This window comes from Theropithecus gelada, chromosome 10, assembly GCF_003255815.1.
Source record: "Theropithecus gelada isolate Dixy chromosome 10, Tgel_1.0, whole genome shotgun sequence".
Classification (NCBI taxonomy): domain Eukaryota; kingdom Metazoa; phylum Chordata; class Mammalia; order Primates; family Cercopithecidae; genus Theropithecus; species Theropithecus gelada.
Window position 1 is genome coordinate 81,303,748 of NC_037678.1, and position 22,679 is coordinate 81,326,426.

Genomic DNA, 22,679 nt, shown 5'->3' on the forward strand with positions numbered 1-22,679 from the left:
ATATTATGAGTTTGGCAATTTCATTGTACAATCAAGCAGTGTGATTGAACCCTTTGGAAGTACAATCTCCCACTCTCAATCTGTGCTACTTAAAGAAGAAACATTCTGAATATTAAGGACAAATAAAGTCTCATTTCCTGTATTCTATCAATTTCTCAGAATTGTGCTTCAGTTTAGTTTGTTTCATATGAGGATCATGGCTCATTATTCAACGTTGTGGTTTTTCTTGAATTCTCTTCTTACCTTTCATTTACCTCGTTAACTAAGATATATACTGGCCATTTTATTTTTAGATCATCATGCTTTTTCATCATACCACTTAACATACGAAAGTGACTGTCTTCTTAAAGACTATCTCTGGTAGCTCACTAAGTTCCCTTCCTAATTTGAATTTATTGCCTTGTATGTCTGCTGCTGAGCTATGATTCTGGGATTTAATTTCATTGCTCTATTGGCTAAATTTGCAGTTTCTTACATGCCAAGTATTTCTCTTTCAGCAAGCAAAATAATTTATTGAATCATATTCTCTAGTAACTTTAAAAAAATACACAAAAGAAATAAACTTTCTGAAGCTTTGCATGTTTGAAAATGGCTTTATTTTCCCTTTACACTGGGCTGGCACATTTTAATTTTCTAAGAAACATCAGATATCTATAATAGCCTTTTATGCTATAAATGCACATTAGGGTGTCTATACTCTGTGGAAATTAAAATCAGTAATTACACAGTTATAGGATGAAATAAATTCTTGAACTTCTCCCCATTAGAGTCCCCACAGTGAAGCAATATTCCACACTTTACCTTTAGCCACTGTTTTGTACCAGTTGGGAAATCAAAACTTTCATTAAACCAGCCTTCCTGGTAGATACTTAGAAGAATTACAACACTCTTCAGCATGTTTAGAAATGTCCTTATTCCTGCCCACATTTTACAAAGACATAATCACATGGTAGGTGCCTTTGGGACTTTTGAAATACATTCTGTGAACGAGAAGAAATGCCAACATGTTGGCAAAACTGATTATTTTCATTGTGGATCTCATGCTTGCTTTGGCCATTTTTATTATCTTTTATTTAATGGCTGTCATTGGTATTTTCATCTCGGTCATTTTCTGTCTTTTCAAAGCGGAGATAGAAAAAAACTGTAACTTCAACCAGCCCTGAATCTGGGCACTGGATTCTCGCAATGCTACTGAGGAGCCTTTGGCAGGCGGCGCAAAGAAAGTCAGCTCCAAGCTGCTTCCGGTCCATTTTCCAGCTGTAGGAGAAGGGTCTTCCCTGCCCAAGGAGAGTGGTCCCCTCTTCTGAAGAGCGAGGAGCTCTCTGCGGTGGAGGAGGCATGTGAAGACTTCCCAGAACGCTGCACCCACCTGACTGAGAGGTACTTTTTAAGGTGAGCATGTTAGACACCGAGCTTCATTTTCCTTCTTAATGCAAGTACGATACATTCTTGAGAGGAGAGGAAAAAAACAAATTCTTTTAATCACTGCCTTCTAGATTTCAAAACTGGAGTTGTCATCCTCTATAAATACTACAAAAGTTTTTGTTTTTAGCTGAGAGTCTCGATTACCCAGCAAACCAAGGAATCCTACCTATGTTATTTTCTCTCCCAAGCACTGATTAGACAAAGGGAAAAAGAGGATGAAACTTCGGTTTTAATCTTCTCTAGCAGTTTGGCTAAAAGGTTTGGTGTAAGAGAAAGTTTGAGAAAATGGATGCTTTGATCATCCCTATTCTATTTCACAACTTTGGTTCAATGGAAGCAAATTAGACCAGTTTTGCCTTGGCTTTTGACAGAAAAAATGGCTACCATAGGTTCCCTGTGTTTGGGTTTTTGTGGTATAAATCCATATATTTTACAGTATTTGCATATATGTTTGTTTTCAGAAGGTTCTAGTAAGTTGATTTAATTTTAGCAGTTGTGATTACAACTTCCTAAAACCAAGTCCTTGTTTTCATATTTTATCTCCATTGACTTGTAGACTTCTGACTTCTTAACTTTTTAAAAGTATTTCTTCCAAACAAACTGAAAATTCATTTCAGTCTAAATGTCAAATAACACTTAAATGAATTCCTTTAAAAATATAGCAAAATCATACTCAATGAAGGGAAAATAATAGGCTTAACCTCAGAGGCCATAAATGCATAAACTTTTAGAAAAAAATAAAGTGCTTTAGTATAATAATGTTATCCATAGATCAGTAATGCTGCTTGTTGAAGAGGACAATAGCTCCTCCACAGAAGAAACTGGTTAAATTTTGTCGAATGAGTACAGATTGTAGTAAGGGATTTTAAAATCATCTCCATTGCATCATTTCCAGGTTTATGCACAGAAGTAGAGGGGCTGATCTACCTGGTGGGATGGGGGATGCACAACTGAAGAATACCTTAAACAATTGCCCTGGCCAGGCGCAGTGGCTCACACCTGTAATCTCAGCACTTTGGGAGGCCAAGGCGGGCAGATCACGAAGTCAGGAGATCGAGACCATCCTGGCTAACACGGTGAAACCCCATCTCTACTAAACATACAAAAAAATTAGCCGAGTGTGGTGGCGGGCGCCTGTAGTCCCAGCTACTCAGGAGGCTGAGGCAGGAGAAAGGCATGAACCTGGGAGATCGCGCCACTACACTCGAACCTAGGCAACAGAGCAAGACTCCGTCTCAAAAAAAAAAAAAAAAATTACCCTTAACTGCTGATTACCTGCATGGAATTTACAATTATGGAAGCAGTATTTAATGAAATGGTTTTTCAGTTATAAGAAAACTTGACTACTATGCAAATATCTGGGAAGAGGCGCCCAGAGTATGTTTCTGTTTGTCTTTAAATCTTGCCATTATTTTACTCCATAACATATGTAGAGGGACTAGAGGGATGAGTAATAACTTAGGTAAATGTTGATTCAGAGGAGGCAGAAGAATAGGTCCTGCATGTGAGGCACTGGTGAAGTCAGGTATCACGGGGAAGAACTCAGGGGCAGGGGTAAGGAAGAGGAGTGTGGAAAAGAGACATGATGTGAATGTAGGATGTGATGAAATTGAAGGGCACCGAGGTGAACATTCACCTTTGGCTTGTGTAAGCTTTTAGAAACTGAAGAAAACTCTACACTCTACTGTGCTAACATTCACTGCGGATGGGTCATGGTTGGACCCCAACAAAGATTTCTTATGTGGTCTTGGCCATTTGCTCCAGAGTTCTCTTGTTTATCTCCTATGTGTTCCTAATGTAAGGGATTAGGGTTGATGGCAATGATTTGATAAGAAAGGAAATAAAAAATGCTTTACATTTTGAACATGTTCTGAAGCTGGTCCTCAGCATCCACTACACTCCTGTCTTACACCTGGCTTCAGAGGACCTGCTGGCCCTGCAAGGAGTTTAAGTTTGTGTAACCTGCCAGGTTCCTCCAGCTCCACTTGAGTGAGTTTTGCATCCAAAGCTGTCTGTCCCTTAGTTTCTATGTGGGTTCCAGAAAGGTAAGTTTAGTACTACTAACTTATAAATTCGGTTAGGTGAAAATTCATTTCTGAGACTTATTACTTATCAGTGATTCCACCAGGCAACCTAGGAACCTTTTGGCTCTATTTTTTAGACTACGCCAGCCCACTCTTAAAATTCAAAAGGGTCTTGAGAGTCACTGAGTCCACTTCTCATCCAATATTATGCGGTATCTTCTATGAGACACTTGTCCAACCCACGGTCTGTGGGCTGCCTGCGACCCAGGACGACTTTGAATGTGGGCCAACATAAATTCATAAACTTTCTTAAAATATTATGAAATTTTTTTTACAATTTTTGCTCATCAGCTAGCGTTAGTGTTAGTGTATTTTATGTGCTAATGTTAGTGTATTTTATGTGCTAGCATTAGTGTTAATGTATTTTATGTGTGGCCCAAGACAATTCTTATTTTTCCAATGTGGCCCAGGGAAGCCAAAAGATTGGAAACTCCTCCTCTATAATATCCCTGAAAGATAGTTGTCCACCTTCTGCTTAGCCATTCTGCATGAGCTGCAATTTTTTCCCTCACAAGGCAGTGTGTTGTTAAGAAGTTCTTTATAACATACAGTGGAAATCTGAGTCTCCACAACTTTCATTGCTTTGTCCTATTTTTACTCTGTTAAGCAATCCAGAAAACAGTTGACTAAGTACAATGACTTCACAGGAACCACAAACTCTAAGAAGAAAGATCAGCTTCTCCTTTTATAAATTTCCTGCTTTCTACACAAAGCATTGAATAATGTTGCCTTTTTCAGTGCAAATACCCCATTTAAGATCATAATAGTAAGATAAATCTAGAATTTATTGTGTACATTATTAGAAAATTCTTGATGTGTCTTTTCTGACTTCTTGCACATATTTGCTAATCAGGAATTTTGAAATTCATGTCTTCAAAGCTTCCTCAAGTCTGGGAGTGTTGCCAATTTGCACGGAAGAACATTTCATGAGTGCATTCATAACTATTAAAATATAATTCTAATGCACTGACCCAATTTCACAGCACATCAAAAATTTAATTGAACCCAAAATGACTCTCACAGATGTCTGATAATTTTCCAGTGGATGTTATTTGTAAGGTCAGATAAATTTGAGCATTTTAGAAAATTGTCAATCTTGCCAATACAATTTTTTGTGAATACGGCAACAGGAAAACCTCCAGTAGCAAGCTATGCTAATCTTTACAGAATGAAGCCCCCTTCATCAAAGGTAGCTGAGAGTGGAGAAAATTGGGAAAGAGTGCAGCCATCACATTTCTGGTGGCAGTGGATTTAGCTAAAGAGGCCCTGGGGCTGGACTAAGGAAGTCCCCATGTTCAGGATCCTCATGGCTTTATTAGTAGGTTTGGGGGAGTCAGAGTGCTAGAAGCCAAAGATTTTCTGCCTTTGTGGAAGGCTGAGGGTGAGCAAGCTTCTAGAAGACAAGGAGAAAGTCAGTTCCTGGAATGCATATCTATAGTCCCTTTTTTGTTTCTGCCTCTGGTGACATTTCTAACAATATACAGTTGGCTCTCTCTATGTATGGATTCCACATTTGTTAATTCAACCAACCATGTATGAAAAAATATTCAAAAAAATTTTAAAAGAACAATACAAAAATAACACAAATTTTAAAAATATAGTATAACAACTACTTACATAGCATTTACACTGTATTAGCTATTATAAGTAATCTAGAGATTACTTAAAGTATACAGGAGGATGTGCATAGATTAAATGCAAATACTATGCCATTTTATATAAAGAACTAAAGTATCCTTAGATTTTGGCAACACTGGGGATCCTGGTGCCAATCCCCCATGAATACAGAAGGATAACAGTAAAAGCGTTTGGATCTGGGAGTCCCTTTAGGATCTGGACCACACCACTTACTGGCCGTTTATTTGTATCAAGTGACTGCCTCCTTTGGCCTCTTTTTCTCCATCTGAAAAGAGGGGCATATGAAACTAATGCCTTGGAAGTCCCCTTAAGGCCTAAACTACTATAAATGTTATCAAACAAAATGAGTTTAAAAGTCAGATGCTGGCCGGGCGTGGTGGCTCACACCTATAATCCCAGCACTTTGGGAGGCTGAGGTGGGCAGATCACAAGGTTAGGAATGCAGGACCATCCTGGTCAACATGGTAAAACCCCGTCTCTACTGAAAATACAAAAATTAGCTGGCCATGGTGGTGTGCACCTGTAATCCCAGCTACTCAGGAGGCTGAGGTAGGAGAATTGCTTGGGAGGGGGAGGTTGCGGTGAGCCGAGATTGCACCACTGCACTCCAGCCTGGGCAACAGAGCAAGACTTCATCTTGGAGCGGGGGGAGGGGGGAAGAAAAGACACCTGGTCGGCCAAGAGGGCAATTTACACAGATGGTTTCTCAGCATCTGTCACTATACTTTGCTAATACCTGGGAAATGCATGAGTTGTGGGAAGCCTCAAGGGGCAGGGTAAGAGTTTTCAGGAGCACGTATAGGACTAAGGGTAAATTCTTAGAATAAATTTTCTTGGGGGCCCGACATTTATCTTCATGCCCCCCTTGCACCACCTGCTCACAATTAAAGTGCAACATGATATGCACACCTACATCCCACAGGTGTCCATTGTCCTGTGTGTTCAGACAGGCTATCTAAACATCTAAACCCGAGTATTTTTGTTCTGTGTACAAGCAAGGTATCTGTTTTATATTCAGTATTAATCACTTGGATTATTTTGCCTCCCAAGATATCAATTTGTTCAACTATAAAATGAATATATGGTGTAAATACTATCAAAGAGTACCACCTGGGTTAATATTATTTTAAGGGTATATTGAGTAGCTATTCTTTGCTATTAACTCTACTAGGGGGTTTGGCAAAACAAAGACACATAACACATAGATGTAGACTTCAAAAGAGTTATCATGTTATTTCTATTTGAAAGCATCCATGAACTAAACATTAACTAGAAACTTCAGGTAAAGTAATTAACTAAACAAAAAAAAGTAATGTTTTTTCAAAAGTTAAAGTTCAATAAAGTCCCAGAGTTTGCCAACTTCGATTTTGTTTATTTTTAATATCCTGTGTTTTGAATGTGAAAAGCCAGACAATCTAATTGTTTTGCATTGTAAATAATCTTTCTTGACTTATCAGACAGAATTTGCTAAAAGTAAATGAACTATTTGTCACTCGTTTCTTGGGTATGACACCAAAAACCCAGGGAAAAAGTGAATTTTTTTTCAAAATTAAAAACTTTTTATCAAAGGACACAAGTAACAGAGTAAAAAGGCAACCCACATTATAGGAGAAAAGATTTGCAAATCATGTGTCTAACAAGGGATTAATATCCAAAATGTATAAAGAACTCCTACAACTCAACAACAACAAAAATAAAAACTTGGTTAAAAAATGGGCAAAGGATTTCAATAGATATGTCTTCAAAGAAGATATACAAATGGCCAATATGACGTGAAAAGATGCTCAATAAAAACCACAGTGAGATATTACCTTATACCCATTAGAGTGATTACTATTTTTAAAGAGCAGCAGAAAATAAGTTTTGTTGAGAATGGGAGAAATTGGAACTCTTGTGTACATAAAATGGTGCAGCCACTTTATGTACAGCCACTGTGGAAAAGAGCATGCCAGTTCCACAAAAATTAAAAAGTAGTGTATGTGATTCAGCAGTTCCACTTCTGGGCATATACCAAAAAGAATTGAAAGCATATTGGTGTACATATTGTACACCAAAGTTGATAGCAACATTACTCACAACACCAAAAGGCAGAAGAAATTAAAGTGTCCATTGATGAACGAACGTATGAACAAAATGTAGTGTATTCATTCAATGAAATATTATTCAGCATTAAAGAAGGAAATTCTTACACATGCCACAACATGGATAAATCTTGAAAACTGTTTTTTTTTTGAGATGGAGTCTCACTATGTCACCCAGGCTGGAGTGCAGTGGTGCGATGTTGGCTCATTGCAACCCTAGGCCTCCTGGTTTCAAGAGATTCTCCTGCCTCAGCCTCCTAAGTAGCTGGAACTACAGGTACGCACTACCACACCCAGCTAACTTTTATTTTATTTTAATTTTTAGTAGAGATGGGGACGGGGTTTCACCATGTTAGCCAGGATGGTCTTGATCTCCTGACCTTATGATCTGACAAACTCGGACTCTCAAAGTGCTGGGATTACAGGTGTGAGCCACCGTGCCCGGATGAAGACTTTATGTTACATAAAATAAGCCAGTCACAAAAAGACAAATACTTCCATATAATTTCAGTTATATGAGGTATACAGAGTTGTCAAATTCATAGAGACAGAGAGTAGAATAGTGGTTGCTAGAGATTGGGGAGGGGGGACGTGGGGCATTGTTGTTTGATGGGTACAGGATTTCAGTTTTGTCCGAAGAAAAAGAGTTCTGTGGATCGACAGTGGTGGTGGTTGCAAAACAATGTGAATGAACTTAATGTCCCTGAACCGTACACTCGAAAAATGGCTAAGACGGTAAATTTTACATTCTGTATATTTGAACACAATAAAAAAATAATAAAAAAGAAATTAGATCAATTATATTCTGGCTTTAATTATTATTATTATTTTTTGAGACAGGGTCTCACATTGTTACCCAGCCTGGAGTGCAGTGGTGTGATCTCGGCTCACTGCAGTCTTGCCCTCCCAGGTTCAAGCTATCTTCCTGCCTCAGCCCCAGTAGCTGGCATTACAGGTGTGCACCACCATGCCCTGCTAATTTTTGTATTTTTTTATTTTGTAGAGACAAGGTTTCACCGTGTTGCCCAAGCTAATCTTGAACTCCTGAGCTCAAGTGATCTGCCTGCCTCAGCCTCCCAAAGGGCTGGGATTACAGGTGTGAGCCACTGCACCTGGCCCTGGCATTTTTTTTATAATTATAAAATGTCACATTTATTGCTGCAGTGCTGTTAAATACAGGACAAGTCTCCAAATTGACTTTAAAGAGGATCATTTCAAAATCCCAATAATCTAGCCAGCTGTGTCGACATCTATAAAATTATTTTTCTTTAAAAAAAATGACTTTTTTCCAAAACCAGTTACCTTGAAGCACTCAGAGCACAATTTCCACCCAATAATTGTGGTTTTGTCCACCTCCCCATATTTTTTCCATTTTTTGTGTTGGGTTAATCTCATTATATGTATATAATATATGTAGATATAAATATATCTACTTATAAAGATAGATATCTGTTATATCTGTCTGTATATAGATAATTATATTATGTTAAATTATCTATATAATTATATTATAGATATATAATTGTAGATAATAATATAGACAATATAATGATACCTATATACAGATATAACAGATATCTATCTATATAGGCATAACTCAATTATGTAATTGAATTGTATATATAATTTATTTTTTTGCCTGATTATAAAAACTAGGCTATGGGGAATGATGGTCTTCACAGGGGGTATTTTGTATAGGTAAACTCTCCAGATTATTTGGCTTTTAAAAACTGGATAGGACATATATGCCCAGTCTCAACCATGGCTGCATAATAAAATCACCAGCAAGGTATTTAAAAATAATAGTTTTTTGGTTCTAGGGTAAAGCCTTGACATGGAGATTTTAAAAACATCACCAAGTGATTGTAATTTGTAGCTACAATTGAAAACTACTGCCCTAGGTTCTCAGTCATTGAATTATATTAGTCTGATCATTTGGTTTGTTCTTGGCACTGATAACCATGAAGTATCTTATCTTAGTTTGTTTTGTGTTGCTCTGACAGAATACTTGAGACTGAGTAATTCATAAAAAATTATTTTGCTCATGGTTCTGAGAAGTCCAAGAGCATGGTGCCAGCATCTTGTGAGGGCCTTCATGCTACATCATTCCTCGGCAGAAGCAGAAGGACAAAAGAACATGAAAGCAAGAGAGAGATGTGGCCAAACTTGCTTTTATAACTAATTTATTCCCACAATAATGACATTAATCCATTTATAACAACAGAGCCCTCATGAACAAATCACCTCTTGTTAGGCCCCACCTCCAAACACTGTTACCATGGGGGATTAAGTTTCCAACACATGAATCTTGAGAGACACACTCAAGCCATAGTATATTTACATTGATTAGCTAGCTTTTCGTAATGAAGAATTCAATGTTAGTAAGCCACACCATGAAATCCTACAAATAAGTATGGTATGTTCTTAGATAAATTAAAAACAATTCAGAACAATTCAGTAGCACATTTATCAGATTTGCTTTCAGTCTTGAACAAGGCGAGTCAACAGTTCACTTCATGCTTAATGGCAGTTAATTCTTAAGAAGATTGTTCAAATGTAAAAACACAACAATGACCTGAAAGCCTAACCTGAAGGTTCTTATCAAGAGATACCAAAGTAAAGACAAAATAAAACAATTGCAGAATATTTACTATGTGATTGTTCTTAAGGGAGACTCCTGAACTAGGTGACAACCATATTCTCAGAGATTCAGGTTCATTATTTCTGTTGGGTATTAAGCCATCATGCTGTAAATTTCCAAGCATGAGTTCTTCCCAAAGCCCATTTATTCTTCACATTGCCTCATGCATGCTCAAAATCCTAGCATCAAACTAACAGCATGGTTTATTTCTTCTCTGGGAGCTATAGACGTAGACTCCATTTGAAGTCTTGGCCCTATGCCCTACACATTGTTGCCAGAATAATCTTGGCAAAATTTGTGCTCAAAGACCTGTAATAATTCTCACTCACCTAAAATAGAGTAATTGTGAATAACTTAATCTGGTATTCTTAGTTTTCTAGACATTATCTTTCCAGCCTTATTACCAATGATTTCACTATGCATTGCTGAGATTCAGCTGACCTAAACTAAATGTGGCTAGTCTGGGCTCCAAGCTGCAGGTTGGGCCCAATGCCTGGTCCACAGGTCCCTCTTCCTTCTTGAACTGGCAGCTACATGAGGCATGATCTACTTTTTGTGATGGATGGCTGGAGCACAAGAAGGACATAGGGACACATGTTGACTTTTACAGTGCAGACTTGGAGTTGGCACATTGTCACTTTGGGTTATGTTCCATGGGTCGAAGAAAGTCACATGACTGGGCTCAACATCGGTGGGGCAAAGAAGTGCATGCTGTCTACAGAAGTCATGGAGGGAGGTGGTGAATATATATCTGCTGAACAATAATATAATATACCCATAAAATGTAACTGAATAAAATTTTTCATAATCAATAATACTACCAATATTATTAAATAGTTCTTATTTTATGTAAAATAAAATGCAGGCTTAACATTGCCTGAGTGAAGTTTGATATAGGATTTGAAGTCCATATTCTTAAATGTTTGAGTTTTTTTAATGACTTCCATTGAACAGAAATCAGGTCCACTTACTGGAAAAAAGAAACTGAGTTCTTTCTATGCCATTTTTCAAGGCTGGAAATTGTTCCATGATACGTTCTTTGAGTTTCTTTCTCTTCCTCCATCATCCCTGATAATGGCTAAGCTCTCCCAGAAGTGCACACAGATGAGGCCAAATGCAGTACTTTCTTGGTAGAGAGAACAGGGGCTTTGGTGCAAGGAAAATGAGTCAATCACAGACTGGCTCTGAACTTAGGCCAAGTCATGTAAACTCACAAGTCTATATAGTTATTTAGTAAAACTTGCCTGAACTGACTAATGGGTTGCTGTGTTCATTACGTGAGATACTATCAGAAAACACAATTGGAAATATTAATTATAAAATAGATATCCTTATGTATACAACCAAAGTCACATGTCACTTAAAGAGGGGGATACATTTCTGAGAAATGTATTGTTCAGTGATTTTATCATTGTGTGAAAACATCATAGAGTGTACTACACAAACCTAGATGGTGTAGCCTACTACATGCCTAGGCTATATGGTATGGTCTATTGCTCTTGGGCTGTAAACCGGTACAGCAAGTTACTACACTCAACACTGCAGGCAATTGTAACACAGAGGTATCAAACATAAATAAACCTAGAAAAGGTACAGTAAAAATATGGTATAAAAGATAAGAAATGGTATATGCCAGTAAAGAGCACTTACCATGAATGCTGCTTGCAGGACTGGAAGTTGCTCTGGCTGACTCAGCGAGGGAGTGGTGAGTGAATGTGAAGGCCTGGAACCTTACTGTACACTGTAGACTTCATATACACTGTACACTTAGGCTACACTAAATTCATTTAAAATATTTTTCTTTCTTCCATAATAGCCTTAGCTTGTTATAACTTAAACATTTTTAATTTTTAAAACTTTTCAACTCTTTAAAAATAATACTTTGCTCAAAATACAAACACAGCATACAACCGTACAAAAATATTTTCTTTATATCCATATTTTTGGAAAAAAATTCTATTTTCATTTTTATGTTGTTGAAAACTAAGACATAAACAATACATTTACCTAGGCCTACACAGGGTCAGGATCATCAAGATCACTGTTTTCTGCCTGCACACTGGAAGATATTCAGGGGCAATAGCACGTATGGAGCTGTCATTTTCTATGGTAACTATGCCTACCTCTGGATACTTCCTGAAGGACTTGCCTGAAGGTGTTTTACAATTAACTTTTTGTTTCATAAGTAGAAGGAGCATGCCTTAAGGCAACAATAAAAACTGTAGTATAGTAAATACATAAATCAGTGACATATTTATTATTATTATACATTATTATGTACTGCATACAATTGTATGTGCTATGCTTTCATGTAACTGACAGCACAGTAGCTTTGTTTACACCAGCATCACCACAAACAACGTTAAGTAATGCATTGTGCTGTGATGTTGTGTTGGTTACGATTTCACTAGACAATAGGAGTTTTTAAGCTTCATTTTGATCTTATGGGACCACTGTCATATATGTGGTTGTTGACTAAAACATTGTTAGGTAGTTTTGAAATTACATAACTGCAATTTGTCTAGATTACAGTCTCTATAGATTCTAGTTTTTTTCTACTGGGTTTACTTACTTAATGTACTTTGCCTTTAGCTAGTAGTCAGTTGCCATTAAGAATAAAGCAAAAATTTTCATTTATAAATGGCTAATGGCATTCCTATATTAATTCTCATCCTTAGAGACCATTGACTGAAATAGATTATAATAAATATGATCAATTAGCTAATCATTTAATGAATCATTTGGTACACAATAATTGTTTCAAATTTTCCATTGCATAATACCACCTAATAGATATTGACCACAAAGGAAATATCCCATTGAATCAAGTAATTTTTTCCTCATTTTTAATATATGTGATAATTATCTCAATAAATATCTCGAGACTTACTAAAATTCAGTCAAGTAGCCCTGTTAAACTACTTAAGGATTGCTAAAATTCTCCATTTCACTTTATGTGTGAATGGTTTGCTGAAAAGAAAAGAAATAAATGATTGAGACATATATCCTGGATTTATTTTTCATTTTGAATTTTGATCTTTAGGAATTTTATTTAATAACAAATTAATAATAATAACAAATAATAATAAGTGATTTCATGTCATTGGTAGTTTTGACAAGTTCAAAAGAGCCAAGTGCATTTTTATTTTAAAACAAGACTTAGGCCGGGAGCAATGGCTCATGCCTGTAATCCCAGCACTTTGGGAGGCCAAGGCAGGCAGATCACTTGAGGTCAGGAGTTCAAGACCAGCCTGACCAACATGGTGAAATCCCATCTCCACTATAAATGCAAACATTAGCTGGGTGTGGTGGCACCACGCCTGTAGTCCCAGCTACTTGGGAAGCTGAGGCAGGAGAATCACTTGAACCCAGGAGGTGGTGGTTGCAGTGAGCTGAGATCACACCATTGCGCTCCAGCTTGGGTGACAGAGCAAGATTCTGTCTTAAAACACACACACACACACACACACACACACACACGCAAACAAAGACAAAACAAGACTATGTTTCTGAAGTCAGCCTGCCAAATTTAGGCAATGTATTTGGAAAGACTTTTTATTCCTAGGTGTTATGTTCCTTAGAGCTAGATTCATTTAACTGGAGAGAACTTACAGTATGCTTGAGAAAAATAATATAAACATAACTGCTGTGGAATCATGGAACTGTGTTTATATATCACAGATCTCAGAGATATAAATTAATCATTCAGTGAAAACTACAATCCCTGAAAATAGACATGACTATAATAAAATCAATGAGCAGTTATGTATAAAATCCAACTTTCCTAAATATATGTTTTATAAACACTAATATAAAATACAAATGTGAATAAATATAAATTTTCTCCAACAATTTTGTCTTTAGTTTGAAAAGCATAGTCTTTTGCAAAGTTCATAAATTGGTATGTACACATTTTCAGTTATCCTAGGGTGCAGATCATCTTGAAACTTCAAAGTGAACATACTGACATAGGTCACAGAACAACACATTAATAAGAGCCCCCAAATGAATTGTCACACAGCAGACTTCATTCTATCTTTTTTAAGTGATGAAACAGTCTTCCTTTTAATGAAAAATGTTCCAGGCCCTGACAAGGCCTGGGCTGCATGAGTCAGGGTGAGGGTAGCATGAAGACAAAAGGATTCTAATTCCAAGTAGCAATATATGGAGCGCCCATTGACAAAGCATTTCAATTCCTCAAGTACCTGTGGTCTTGACAATGTGACACTACAACAAACTCCTCCCTATGGAGGGTAATGGCATATGTTTCTCCATTTTTGAATCTGGGCTGGCCTCTGGACTTGGTGAGGCCAATAGAGATTTAAACCTGGGTCTCAAGAGACCCAGCTTGAGATTGGCCTGGGTCTCAAGGGACCTGGCACTTCTGCTCCCTTTCTGTTGGAGTCCTGCCAGCATCTTGGGAACAAGTTTCAGAAGATTGCTAGAGGATGGGAGCATATGAAGAGCAGATCGCAACCATCCCAGGGGAGGCCAGCCTAGACCAGCTATAGTCACCTGTCTCCCATACATGGAGAGAGGCCCCCGAGTTTAGCAGAGCTGCATACTTGACCCACAGTGAACCACAGATGCGTGAGGGAGTCCAGGTGAGATCACAAGAACATCCAGCTGACCCGTAAGCTTATAAGCAGTAATATCTACTTATCATTCTTAGCTGCTGCTTTTGAGTTGTGCCAACTCATGCTGGGGATGCAGTGTTTTTTAGAATATCTCAGTGCTTTCTAAGAAACTTTTAATTTTTCCCCCCACAGAAACCGCTGTTTTCATGCTAGATTTAATCAAACTTACAGTGGTTTTGTAGTTGTGAGATAATTCATTGACTTAAGCACATTTATAGAAACTCCGTAAAATGAGTTTGAATTAAGTAAGCAAATGAATTTCTTGTCTCGTCGTCCTATACCTCAGACTAGCTAACTAGTAAATTTGTACATAGTAAAAAGTAAATAGTGAAAGAAGGTATAAGTAAGAAGCAGTAAAAACAAAGTAGCAAAATGCTTTGTTCAAATAGCACTGCCAGTACCAAAAGCTGGAGTCCAAATGAGAAAAAAAAAAACAAACAAACAACTAAAATGAATATTAGTTTGCAGATTCAAAAGCTAGTTCAATTGAATATATAGTATCGAAAGCAGAAAAGATGTCAGGATGACAGAACTAAGTCTAAATATAACTTTGCTCTCAAACATGTCAAGATATACATTAAAATGAATAAAAAATTTTCACAAATTAAATTAAAAAGTAGCTCAGGAGGCTGAGGCAGAAGAATGGTGTGAACCTAGAAGGTGGAGCTTGCAGTGAGCCAAGATCACGCCACTGCGCTCCAGTCTGGGTGACAGAGTGAGACTCCATCTCAAAAAAAAAAAAAAAAAAGTAGCAAACACATATCCTATAAAACATGGATAATATAGGGAAATTCTAAAAGGGTAAAAACTTTCAAAGCTTAAACAAATCCAGACAGACCAGGAAAATATTAATACAAATTTGAAAGTATGATACTAATGTCAGAGAAGTTTGAATTCAAGGAAGAGTCTAAAGGAGTTTAAACACATAAAGATGAAACATTTAGAACACGCATTTACCTAAATAATAAGATAACAATAAATAACATAGCAAAAACAATGACAAAACCGTAAATTTCAAGAAATGCTGGGAAAAAATATATAGATAAGAAAAAATTTGAAATTCTGCACAAAATAATTGAAGCTAAAATAATGAAAATATATTAAATTCTATAGTCTTATAGAATATACTTCACTTTAATCACTTATATTTATAAAGCAATTGGCTGTATATTAGGAGAAAAGCAGAAATAGTACAGACTACATTCTTGATGCACATACACAACCACACACAAAACATAAAAGATAATAATGAAAATCAGGGAGAAAAACTACAACCACCCTGAAATTTGTAATTTTCTTCCTATAAATGTCTAAGATCAAAGAAGTAATCAAAATTATAATTGCAAAGTATTTAGAAATTATTATAATTAAAACAATAAATATTAGAAATTAAAAGCAGAGAAAAATACCTACCCTTGCATATCTATATAACTAGCAGGAAAGAATAAAAACAAAAGAATTTAGCTACTCAAGACCAAAAGTTAGAAAATAATAACAAAATAAACCTAAGAAAAGGAAGAAAATAATAAAGATAAAAGCAAAATTAATTAATTAGGAAACAAAGTGGGTAAATAGATTGAAAATAAGTAACTAAGAGTGAAGTCGTCTATAAGTAACTTGCTAATGAACCTGGTCACCAAAAGGAAAAAACACAATATTAAAATTTGAAAATGAAGAATAACCAAAAACAGAGAGGAACATAAAACTACCCAAAGAAAGTATGGTGCACACTACAAATAAATTGGAAATTTTTCCTGATATTGAGGATTGTATTGAAAAACAGAATTCCCGGGATTGACTCCAGTCACAGAATGTAGCACATATTTACACATTTGCTTCCTAGAAGCAATCACAAGAAATTGATACCAATTACTTCTTTGGGAAAGAAACTTGCAGGGGAAGGAGAGAAGTTCCTTTTTCGTTTCATTCCTTTCTGAACTATCTGTATGTCCATATTTGATTTTTTTAAAAATATGGGCTTATTGGGAAATTAGATTATATATTTATTTGTAGTAAGACAAATGGAGAGAAACAAAGAATAGTGGCTCACACCTGTAATTCCAGCACTTTGAGAGGCCAACACGGGCGAATCACAAGGTCAGGAGATAGAGACCATCCTGGCTAACACAGTGAAACTCTGTCTCTACTAAAAATACAAAAAAAAATATTAGCCCGGTGTGGTGGCGGGTGCCTGTAGTCCCAGCTACTCGGGAGGCTGAGGCAGGAGAATTGCTTGATTTGAGGACGAGGAGGTTGCCATGAGCTGAGATTGTGCCACTGCACTCCAGCCTGGGCAACAGAGTGAGACTCTGTCTCAAAAAAATAATAAATAAATAAATAAAAATAAAGAATAAAAGGTACAATCATGAGTAGAACACAAAGGCTGATGATCAAACAGTCCAGCCACAGTGATGATGGGTGGAGGCTGGAAGAAACAGACCCAGAGACTTTGTGCTGGGCAACATCTGTTTCTACACCTGCCTGGCTACCCCATGGACTGTCACTCAGAGTTCCAAAGTATACCATGTTGGTATATGTATTTGTTTTTCAATATTTACTTAGATTTATTTTGGAAAAATATCCAGTATATCCAGCTATTTAACAAAATTGAGGATTAAAACTCTTTGATTTGGTGCTATTTTTGGACATGCATATTACACCAACAGAATAGCTGCTGATGCAAACCTGTTTGTTCCCTCTAGACAAGGAGATTAGAAAGGGTAGGTAGGTTCCTCCTTAAGAAAGAAGCAAGTAAGTTGAAATACAATTTGTTTTGTTTCTTGTATTTGAAAGTGCAGTTTAAACAAGCCAAATAGATACCATATGGCCTTCAGTAATTTGACATTGAAGAACAATGTATGATTTATATTCTATTTCCAGCTACTGCACAGTGAGTGTGCTGTGATACCATGTTTTTAAATTCCTCTCTGCCTTTGCCCTTGTTGTGTCTTAGAGGCATTACATTTATTTATTCACTTATTCATTTCTTCTCTTTTTTTAACCAGTGAACTCCAAAACAGATTGAAACTAAAAATAAATAAATAAATAAATAAGTTCAAATTAAAATTTCTCCATTTTAGTGACCTCACTGAAGCTGTGTCATTATCCAGGGTAAATACGCAAGGTTTGTCTCTCCCCCAAAAAGATTACGGGGACACACAGGGGGAGGGAGTTTAGGAGTGGAGGTTTACTAGCTAAAAGAAAGAGAAAGGAGAATAGATCTCTCTCTCTTGTGAGACAGAGGGGCTCCTGAAAGGGAAAAACCAGCCTGTGGCATACTGCACCAGATTTTATAGGCAGGCTTGAAGAGGCAGTGTCTGATTTACTAGGGCCCACAGATTGGTTGGACCAGGTGTGACATTTACACAGTGCACAAGGAAGGCTGGCCAGCCCACCCTAATCTTATTATGCAAATTGGCTTTTCATTTGGCTGGGGCCATCTTGTCTGCTCCTTACTGTATGCATAGCTGGCAAAAGAAGGGAACATGGAGTCACCATTTTGAACATGCCTAGTCCCAGGTAGACTTTTCCTCTTGGCACAACTACTGGCATTCACTTGTGCAAGTTTCCAGCTTGCTTGTCTATGTCTGCAGCTCGATTTTACAGGCTGCTCTTTGTTAGAAAAGAAAATGATTTGGGGGCTGGTTTTCATTAAAAGGAAAACTTTACCAAGGATTTCCATACCCTCACTATCTGCCTAAATAATTTTTTCTTAACTCCTATATCATCACCACCTCTATGAGTTAATATCGTTTTGTTGACACTCCTAAGTATAGCATTATTTTGTATTGTGATAGTATATATAGCCCTGACTCCCCTACTAAACCCCAAGCTTCACAAGGTCAGGGCCATGTTTCATTGTTTTAGAAATCTGTAACACCTAGCATGTTCTAGATTATTTTTAAATGTTAAGAGAATTGCATTAAAAATTAAATACTTAAATATTTTTAGATCAAAGCATCAAGGTTAATATCTTTGTACGGGTTCTATTATGAGTGGTAATTAGATTTTCCCATTAAGTTTGAAGAACGTCAGTTTCACAATGCAGACTACTAACCACTATACGATCACAGCTGAAGGAAGCCAGTTTCAAATATCACGGTCATCCCTCATTTTATCTACAACATGGATATATATGACCACATTTGGGTTCCCAATAAGTAGTGAGAGACACAGAAGCATTTAATATTGCCAAAAAAAAGAATCGTACCATGGCCATGCTGATCTGTTTGTCTGTCATGATAACTAGTGCGGCTGTCTTTGATAACCAGTAGGAATAAGGAATTCCCTACAAGTACATAGTACTTAAACTAATATTTGAATAACCTACTTCAACATGAATTTTCAGTCCTCTTGGATGGCTAACAAGATGATCCCCTCCTCCCCAAAATTGCATCATGTATTTGTTCATTTATCTTTTCAATCAATAGTCATTTGTCAGGTGCATGTCAATTTAGGAGACACTAAGCTAGAGACACTTACACAGCATAGACGAGTGTTTTAAAAAGTGAAAATACTTTATACATTCATCACTTCCTCACTGCACTGCTTTGACCCCACACAAGAAAGGTGTAAGAGTTTCTCTTGGGTTTTGCTCATAGCTTCTCCAACAGATAAGAACGTTTTATTTCATTTAATTTCATTTTAAATTTATTACTTCATGAAAGTGAGATAAAATTTCCCTCATTATCATAAGAAATATGGAAATGAATACTGGACATTTTCTAAGCACATGCATAGTACAGTGGACTCACAGCTTCCACTCTGTGTTTCTCAGTGATGGAGGAGTTAGTGAGGTCTGTCCATCAGTGCCTGCCATGGGGAGGGTGAGGGGCAGGGTTCAGGCCTCACACTTATAGCAGGCCTCATCCTATTCCAGATGTAATCTCCACATGCAGCCACAGCGAGAAGTTGCAGGGTTAAAAGATAATACCACTTGAATCCTTGAAAATAAACACTAAAAATATATCCAAATGTTTGACCGAGTTTGGTCATTTTTTCATTCTATTTTCTTCATTTTGGTCACTTCTTAATTTTGTTTAAGGCTCTCACTAAATTATTTGCATCTTGATCCTGGCTCAGTATTCTTATTTTCTCATTTTCAAGTGCCTTGTTTCCTAAAACCTTAAATGTCAAAGATCCCTGGAGGGACAGGTGGGGCTGAGGGGAGAAAGACAATATATAGAACTCTCAAATATGTCTTTCAAAAGAGTGTCATAAAAAACTTTTAAGACAGTATTTATTTACTTCCAATTTATGCACCTCAAATCAAAGAAAACACAGTAGGGTGTCTCCTCCCTCAATGTGATTGTCCCCCTCCCCTTCCAAATGGCATTAATTTAAAATGAAAAAATAGGATAGAATTCTGTGTTCTTCCTTCTTCCCAACTTGGTACCATAATTCACACGCTCCTCCTGCCCACCAAATTCATACCTTTTATCAGTCTTACAGGCGTAATTACAAGGAGAAAATTTCATTTAATTGTATTCATTTTATTTTAGAAAGGAGACTGAAACTTTGGAGGATATAAAAATATTTACAAAGCTATGAAGTATGTGCTTAAGTAAACTAATTTCACCAGTTCTCTTTATATTTTTTAAAATTTGAAAATAGTGAAAAAATATAAAAATATAAATGTGCTATATTCTCACATTAAAAAAAAAAATCCTATGAAAGGGAGAACTCAAAAATCTGTTCTCTAATATTCTGCCCTTGAGGTCACCACTGTTCAGAGCTTGATATTTGTTCTTCCCATGTTCTTCTTAGACTTATTGTGAAATGTGTATGGGCTTATCTTGTAAAAATAATATTGAGCACAGGGCTCATCCTTCCTTGTCTGGTACCTGGGGAGATTTGGGCAGGTGGAGAGACTGGTGTATGAGAAGGACCTGATAAGGAAGTGATTGGGCTCTGAATTGGTTGGTTTGCATTTGAAAGGTTTGCTAGCAGGAGAGTTGTTGACTTACTATCTCTAGAAATTAGTGAACCCTGTGAGGCAGGAGCAAGGCCCTGGATGTCAAGCCTTCAGAATACAGAAAATCAAAAGACACAAGGTTAGTATACCCTCATACCTGCTTTTTTAATTTAAAGAAACCCAGAGAATTTGCTTAAGTGTTTCAAGCTAACAAACATTTTATTCGTGTGGCATAAATAATATATGAACAGACTTTTATGAGTAATATAACATCTGCAGCTCTTAGAAAATAAAACATAGTTAATTAGAGAAGGCATGAATTATGTAATCATTACTTTTATGTTTTGTTCTTTCTAGGTCATTCAAACTGTCATCCACACATGAATAACAATGAAATTCTCATAAAGAAGCAGAAATACCCAGGAGGCATGAAGAGTCATCATGCTTCAAAAGTGCATGTATTAGGACTTCATGACCTCAGGAAAAGTAGACCCCATAACTCTTAAAAGCTCAACCTTGGAAAGGAGAAACATGCTGTTTGATGACACAGCACTGAAACTTGTTGAAATATCCTTGGAGCTTGAGATGCTGAGAGCCATCAAAATGTTCTTAACAATTAAATTGAAAAATGTTTCTTCAAAATGTCTTAGCCAACCAAATACAAACATTTTTGTCCTTGTGAAAAAAAAGAAAAAAAAACTCGCCAATTGCCTTTGCTAGTCTCAGCACAGCCCAAGAGGAGCATCCTTCACTAGCCAACCGAAAAACAGTGTGCAGTCTATGCTTCTGACCAGATGGGCTTCTCTTGTCACCATAACATTATGTATTAGGACTTCATGTATTATGTGTTATGTCAACACTTTATTCATTATGCTGATCATACTCTGTATTTCACTTGCTCTGGTTATTTGTAAAGCTTTTCCTATTTCATCATTAGATTATCCTTAAATTTTAGCAACTGCATTTTAGTCACTCTGTATTCTTAATAGTGCCTGCCCAAGTGACATATTAATAAGCATTTTTTTCTGAATCAATAACCACCCCCAAAAAAAATCTGCAGCCATAGTTGTAAATACTGTACATTCCAAAGAGAAGTGGAAATGAATGAAGGACCAATTTTGAGGAAGAATTAGAGTTCTCAAAAATTTAACAAGTATAATCAGGAAGTTTTTAAAAATTTAACAAATTCAACAAGTATGTCAACAAGTATTCAACAAGTTAGAGTTATAAACATTTGTTCAAAATTTTACACATGGTTAATACCTTCAGAGCAGTGAGTCAGCAGCAAGACTCTCATTTTTAAAACTTTACCCCTTTGTTCATTTTAAGGGTGGAGACCATTAAGGATGGAGACCATGTTGATGTCAGAACAATTGGTCCAGGGGTGTGTGAGGAGCCACTAGGAAGGGAGAAACAGGGAAATGTGGACCCAAGCAGCATAGTGTTCCCCAGAAAGTTGGGTTGGACACAAGTGTGTACATGCAGGAAAAAGTAAAACCACGAAGATGTGTTAATCTGAACAATGCTGTGAGCAAATGAGACACAGTTCTCCAGGGGACACTCTGAGAAACTACACAGAATACACTTCAAAATTATCCACCAGAAGGACAAATGAGAGGAAGGATGATCCATTGGCTCTCTTCTACCATTGGTCATGTTGGCCCAGAAGGTGTTCACAATCTTGGACTTCAAAGATTGCACCTGCTTCAGAATGGCTGAGTAGTTTGCAGAAGGCATCTTAACAGATGGTAACAGAGAAGCAAGAGATAAGTGCTGCAACTGATGCAAGGTGCTGGCGGTGACACTATCACAAAGCTGGTTGCTGTAAAAATGTGGCCAAGAGGATGTGAGCTACAACACAAGAGTGGTTCAACATCAACTCTCAGAAGCACATGAGTCTCATCCAAATCTATTGTTCTTGAAATAATGAGCAAAGGACCATATTCATCCCTTTTGGGCAATAGTCAGAGAAAGGGGCACCCATAGAGAGAAAAGATCTGGTAATACTAGTTAGGGAGTGGAAGAAGCCAGTTGATATAGTTTGGCTGTGTTCCCACGCAGATTCTCATTTTGAATTGTAATCTGAATTGTAATTCCCATGTGTTGGAGCTGGGAACTGGTGGGAGGTAATTTATTCATGGGGGTGGTTACCCTCATGCTGTTCTTATGATAGTGAGTTCTCACAAGATCTGATGGTTTTATAACAGGCTTTTCCCCATTTTGCGTGGCACTTCTCCTTGCTGCTGGCATGTGAAGAAG

General features: G+C 37.0%; 1 long non-coding RNA gene across 1 annotated transcript; it reads left to right on the forward strand.

Annotated features, from left to right (window-relative positions):
* The first annotated feature begins 1,205 nt into the window (after nt 1–1,205).
* Nucleotides 1,206–21,383, forward strand: LOC112633774. Its single transcript, XR_003121583.1, has 2 exons — nt 1,206–1,392; nt 20,778–21,383. It is a non-coding gene; the product is annotated as an uncharacterized LOC112633774 (long non-coding RNA).
* The last annotated feature ends 1,296 nt before the right edge of the window (nt 21,384–22,679 follow it).